This window comes from Ambystoma mexicanum, chromosome 1q (assembly GCF_040938575.1).
Source record: "Ambystoma mexicanum isolate Mex_15411 chromosome 1q, UKY_AmexF1_1, whole genome shotgun sequence".
NCBI lineage: Eukaryota > Metazoa > Chordata > Amphibia > Caudata > Ambystomatidae > Ambystoma > Ambystoma mexicanum.
The window spans coordinates 410,648,538-410,655,090 of record NC_090922.1 but is presented as its reverse complement, the minus strand read 5'-3'; the positions used below and the strand labels follow the sequence as shown (position 1 = coordinate 410,655,090).

At 45.8% G+C, this 6,553-nt stretch overlaps 1 pseudogene; it reads right to left on the bottom strand.

Moving 5' to 3' along the window:
• Window positions 1–4,196: 4,196 nt before the first annotated feature.
• On the bottom strand, window positions 4,197–6,191 carry LOC138556268 (helicase ARIP4-like; annotated as a pseudogene).
• Window positions 6,192–6,553: the final 362 nt, after the last annotated feature.

Here is a 6,553-nt window from a genome sequence, read left to right as displayed (position 1 = left end):
TGCCCGGCTTCTGCCTGATCTTCTGACCACCCAAAACCAAAAAGGTAATTTTTCAACAAATTCAAATAAGTTATCAGAACAGCATCTCTCAAAAAACGCATCAACTATTTTCCACAGAATCCTCAACCTGCCTGGAAGCCACGCCACCAAGAAAATCAGAAAGAATCAACATGATCTGATTGACATCATGAACATCAAAACGCTCATCACTGAACCAACCCACAGCAAAGGTAGCACACTTGACAATGTTTTCACCACTTCTCCATGCATAGTATAGCTTTCTTTAGACCACGTGGCCATACCCACACTACTTCACCACAAATCTCTCTGATGTCTAATATCTACATCCAGATCAGGGCACTCAACAATCAACACTCAAGCACAACTGAAAAACTTTAAACAAACAAATATAAGCACTCCACACCTTGGTAGAAAGAGGAGCTCATCAACAGAAAACACACTTACTAGAAGATATCACCCTGAGAACACTGTTCAGCATGCAGGACACAGCCAAAGCAAACTACTTTACAAACTACTACACTTCGCAAAACGTGTCATCAAATTAAAATAGTAATAAGCAACATATAACATTTACCCTAATGACCCCTGTTATCATTTAAGGGTGATGACCTTTACAATATCATTCTTAGTGACTCCCTGCATGAGAGCAGCTTCACAAAATAATTTCACTCAAGAACTCCGATACAATGTCCAGTTCTGATTTTCTCAGACTACATTCACAACATTGATACTCAATTAGTATTACATTAGACACAGGAGTTATCTGGCAATATTTTGAAGTTAGAACCACTGTAGACAAGATCATAATACTTTTATATTAATTAAGAAAACACAATGAGTTGATGTACCTTTGTTTCATTGTATCTCCACAAAAAGAGGAGCAGTAACAGTTAGGACTTTTCACAGGATTCTCATAAACTTTTCCCATTTCTGGCATTATGCTAATCTGTGAACATTTCTATACAAAGTATGCTACCAGGATCACTGCAGAACTAAGATTTTGACTAGACAATGGAAATAATAAAGATTTTCAAGTTATGCCATACATATTCAGAAGTAATGTATAATCACCTCTGGCAGTACTTTGTACTGTTCATAATTTCAATGTTAATTAAAGATTAAAAAAGTAAATTGTGTGAAATTGAAATCTGACGCAATGGAGCCTACAAATAGATTAAGACTTTCAGAGGATCTGAGCATACATAATTCAGTGCTGTGGCTTTATTTTCAGTTTCAGCAACTTTATGAATCATTCTTATTTGGTGAATGAGAAAGAGTATTTTGCAGGGTGCCGTGTGATCCTGAATCACCTCCAGGGGCTTGAGAGCAGAAAAAAACCCTTTCTGTGTGAATGTGGTGAAGTAAAAAAACATGTCCGGATATATGTATGTTTGGGATTTATATAGTGCAACCCTAGCTGGGAGTGCTGTATATAGGAGATCCACATGGGGATTATAAGTAAGGGAGTACCAGAGGAGCTGGAGCAGGGTCAGCAGGGGTGAATTCGAGTTGATTGGAGCAGTAGGTGATTGGAGGGGTGTTTCTAAAGAGTAGGACCTCCAAGTCCTTCCTGGTGAGTAGCATAGACGGGTCAAGGAAAAGGTCTGTTTACTGTTTTTTCCTTCTTGCAGTTCTGTTTTTCCAGCCCAGTGAAGTTTTGGATTGTGGCATTGTGCTGGCCTTTGGAGATGGCGAGTTTCTCAGGAAGAGTGGTGTTTTGATACTTTATATGTTTTTTGTCTGTCTTATAAAATGTCATGGCAAACATTTGTTTAATTCTAAATGTTTTTAGTTTGGGCTGTTAGGTGGCACTTATGAGGATGGACATAAAGCCCGAATGTGTTTTTTGGTTGTTTGCCCACCTATTGACTGCCCAATGGCATGCTAATCCCTGTCTGCCATTCCCACCCAGTTACTGCCCCTTCTTGCCCAAAACACCGCATTGTGGGAACTCCTTGAGTTTGCTTTAATCAAGCCTTATCATCAAACCTTGCACTCAAATTGCCTGCCAGTATATTTTCAAAGCAATCTTCTGAGAGTTGACTTATGTGGAGCTGTAAACTCACTACTAGTGTAATAACATTTCTCAACTAGGTCTGCCTTCTACCACATGATTTATAGGCACTGTTTATGTCCTTCACGGACGTTCTGTTAAAAACAGACATTGGCAAAGCCAACAGTTTTGGCTTGTGTATACATACCAGGCATTTGCCAGGCACTGCTATTAGATGCCAGGCATGATTGTCAGTTAATACCACTATGGCAGTGCCTGACAAGTTCCCTTTTCCATGCCTAGACAAAAGCCCAAACTGTTGGCATTGCCAACATTTGTTTTCATAGTGATATAAACAAGGGGCACCATTGCAGTACTGTGAGGGTGTAGAAGAAAGAGACTGACAAGGAGGGGTCATGTTTGGGATACAAAATTTTATTATAAAGAAAAACCTATCTCTCCCTACTTCTAAGGGCTTGCCCCCCCCTCACCCTAGGAAAACCTTGCCTGTCAGTAAGTCTATCCAAAAATAATATGTTCTCCACCCTCTGTCAGAAACCTAGCAATCTAACCCTAAGAATTAAACCAAAGTCCATAACAAAAGTAAAGTTCCTTATGATATGATATGATATGATATTTTATTTGTATCGCGCTCATACACAAGTGTTTCAGAGCGCGTTGAGGCAAGGGAGGGGAACAAGGGAGGACAAAACAGTGATTTTGCTAGGCCCATTGACATTAAGGATGCACAAGTGCATGGGAGAGGGAAGGGGGAAATGCAAGGGAGAGGGGAGAGATGGAAGTGCTGAACAAGGGATAAAAACAACAAAAGGTAGTGCAGCCATACAAGGTGGAAAGTGCAAGGTTTAAAGCGCAGACAAGGGGTGGCTGATAAGTGCAGGAAGGGGACTGTAGGGTTACAGTAGGCAGTGCGGGTGTGTGGCTGGGTGGGCAGTGACCTTGGTCCAAATTAAGAGGGAAGCCAGGTGTACAGAGCCAAAGTAGACAGACCAACAGGGGAGAGGAAGAGAGAAGGCAGAAGCAAAGAGGTAGTCTTGAGGTGCTTCCGGAACCGGAGATGATTCTCATGTTTCAGAGTGGCAGGGAGGCTGTTCCAAAGGGAGGCCCCAGCCGAGGAAAGAGATCTACCCCCAACTCTTTGCTTGGAGAAGCAACTGACCCTGGGGGAGTTGGAGGTGGAGGCGTGAAGAGCTTGAGTGGGAAGGTATTTACATAGGGAGAGTTGAAGGTCTTTTGGGCCCAGAAAGCCTTGTGGACAATTCAAAGGGTCTTGAACGTAATCCTTGCAGCCATTGGGAGCCAATGAAGAGATTTCAGGGCTGGAGAGATCTGATCCCAGGGCTTTAGGCCAAGTACAAGTCTTTCAGTCCTGTTCTGGATGAGTTGCAGAGGGCGGAGAGTAGAAGCAGGCAGATTTAGAAATAGGCTGTTCCAATAGTCTAGCATAGAGAGAACTAGAGCTCTAGAGACAGTAAACTTATGGGGGAAGGAGAGGAAAGGAAGAATACCTCTGAGGAGCTGTAATTGGTAGCTTGACCTCTTAGAGATGTTAGAGATGTGAGGAGTGAAGGAGAGTGTGGAGTCAAAGATGACCCTGAGGTTCTTTGCCTCAAAGGTGGGAGCAGGAAGAGGGCCAAGATGGGCTGGCCAGAGAGTGACAGGGAAGGAGGATGCAGGTGTGCCGATGAGGAGAATCTCTGTCTTACTGGCATTAAGGCAGAGAACATTGGCGGCACACCACTCCTGGATGGCAGACAGACAGTCAGAGATGAGAGAGGGAGAAGAGGTGGCAGAGGGAAGCCTGAAAATGAGCTGAGTGTCATTCTCATAGCAATGAAAGTTGGAGCAGAGAGCAGCAATGCGGTGGGCAAGAGGTGCCAGGTATCGGTTGAACAGCCAGGGAGAGAGGTTAGACCCTGGGAAACACCACAAGTAGAGAGTCAGATAGAGGAAGGGAAGGACCCAACTTGGACATGGGAAGGTCTATCAGAGAGGAAAGGGGTCAGCCAGGCCAGGGCCTGATCAGTGATTCCCAGGTTTTCACAGAGACAGTTGAGCAGGATGGCATGGATGACCAAGTCAAAGGCAGAAGAGAGATCAAGAAGGATGAGGACAGAAGGGATGTTAGAGTCGTGGTTGGTGAGCCGGTATTTACAGATGTTCAGGAGAGCAGTTGCCATGCTTCTGGCAGCTCTGAAGCTGGACTGTCATGGAGACAACCAACAGAGTCGATGTGAAGATTACACTGGGGTTTCTTTTTCCTTCCACTAGTGAAAGATTTCTTAATTGAAAGGAGACGATACATCTCATAGCCCATCAGCAGCACACCACTGGCTGATCAGTCTGTAACCACCTTTGTCCCAGATCGCTGTTGTCTTGTGTTCGTCATTTAGTATATAAACCTTGAATGTGCATGGCACTATCTCATCTGGATCTTCTTCATGAAGGCTTTCAGGTGCTGGTAACCAGATGTTGAATTCTGCCAACCAATTTGACAAAGTATTTACCGGGACTTTGGGCAGCACCGTTTTGGCTTCAGTGCACCAGAAGAGTACATCCAGAAAGGATATAACCTGCAATGTCTTGCGCGGATCCATGCTGTGCGGCTGTATGCATCCAAAGCCATTGCTTCCCTTAAACCACTCCAGGGATTCTACCAGGTTAATACATGAAGCAAATCCCTCCAGCCCGGTGTGGCTTCACTGCTCAAGCCAAGTGTGATGCTAGGAATATATCCTCCTCATTTGGCGGGTGGTTGATATTGACCAACACCCTTCCAATTGCATCAGGCATGTTGAGAGCGTCATTGATGTGGGAGCCGCTGCTCTCTGCAGTGTCATCATCATCCACATCATTGGTGGAGTCACTGCTGTCCGCGGCCTGAAGGGCCTCGTCCTCTCCCGAACTCAGTTCTATCACCTAATTTTTAATGCCAAGCACTGCCTTCCAACATCCACCTCGCTGCTGTCGCTTCCACTTCCACTGATTCTACTGCTGTCTAGACAGATGTCTTCCGGGTTTGATACCTGAGGCGGTAAATGGGGCACCTTGCCAGCACTTAGTAAAATTTCCTCTTGGAAGAAGTCAAAGGGTAAAGTGGGAGATGTGCTGCATAGTCCTTCCTTTGCCGCTCTACCTGTTTCCTCCACTCAAGCTCTTCCTGTTGGGCTGCTAATTTTCCAGCTTCCAGCTGATCCTCCAGTAAAACTTTCCTAATGTTTCTCCTCAGCTGAACAGGTTTTTGCAGCAGATTATTTTGTACTTCCTCAGTGGCCAATGCCTTAGGTTGGTTCTGTGTGGTGTATTCCTTCTGGTCATCACTTTGGTTTGAGGTAGTTGAATAAGAGCGTTTAGGTTCTCCATCCTCCCTACAAGCAGGTTCCTGGGATTTTTCTTTATCTTCCGGCACATCATCTTCATCATCGCCATCATTGTCCTCATCCATTTCTTCCTCATCATCACCCTCTTCTTCTCCTTCCATTTCCTCTGGCTCCAAGCCTGGGTCACTCCCAGAGACAGACTTGTCTGACATGGCTCTTCTGGGCTTTACTCATGGGGTGTCACGACCCGGACCAATCCCAAGGCTCAGGGAAGGACCTGGACTGAGAAGCTAGCTGCCTGGCACGAATCCAGACTGTTGCCTGTGTAGCCCCTTCCAAAATGGCCCCCGGGACTGGACCCATTAACAGGATTCAACATGGCCACTAGAGGGCCATAATACAAGCTTCCCTGATGGTCTAGTGGTTCTGGGTGGGCTCAAGGCTATATAAAACCTGCCCTGGGCCACACCCAGTGCTTAGCATTTTCTCTGGCTGCCAGCGTGACGCTTGCCTGCCCTGGAACTCCTCGTGCTTTGCACTACGTGTCAAGACATCCCGAAACCAGCTCTGCACTATGTGTCAAGACATCCTGAACCAGCTCTGCACTATGTGTCAAGACATCCTGAACCAGCTCTGCACTACGTGTCAAGACCAGAGCAGCACAGACTTACACGGCGTGAGGCAAGATCCATTGAAATACTCACCGGAACGTGTGCAGTCGCAGACTTCTTCTGGCTCTGTTTTCTTTATCATCCGCTGGATTCTTCTTGCGCCTCTGTTCTTCGCGCACTGCAACATCTGAAAAAGGCAGAAGAAAGACCTAAGGGTAAGCGGAGATCGTTACAACTGTTCTTCTCCCACCCACCACCCGTGCATTACTTACCAAGTCCACTGGGCTCAGGAATACGGCACTGCAATCTCTGTGGTGACCCTTGAACACCGTGCCTGGGGGGAAAAGATGCAGAAAGACATTAACATTTTGGAACATTTACCCATAGGGGAAGGGTGGATAGTGGAGGTCGCAGCTGGACTGGGCATTCCACGGGCCTAGTGGAGCAACTAGTCATCCACCTTGCTTCAGTGAAGGAACTGGGGCAAAATAGAACTGAACTGTAAGAGCCTCAGTGAAGGAAACTGGGCCACAGCCCTACTAACTGGAAAGACATTGGCGAGACACCTGAAGGCGCAACGCAAACCA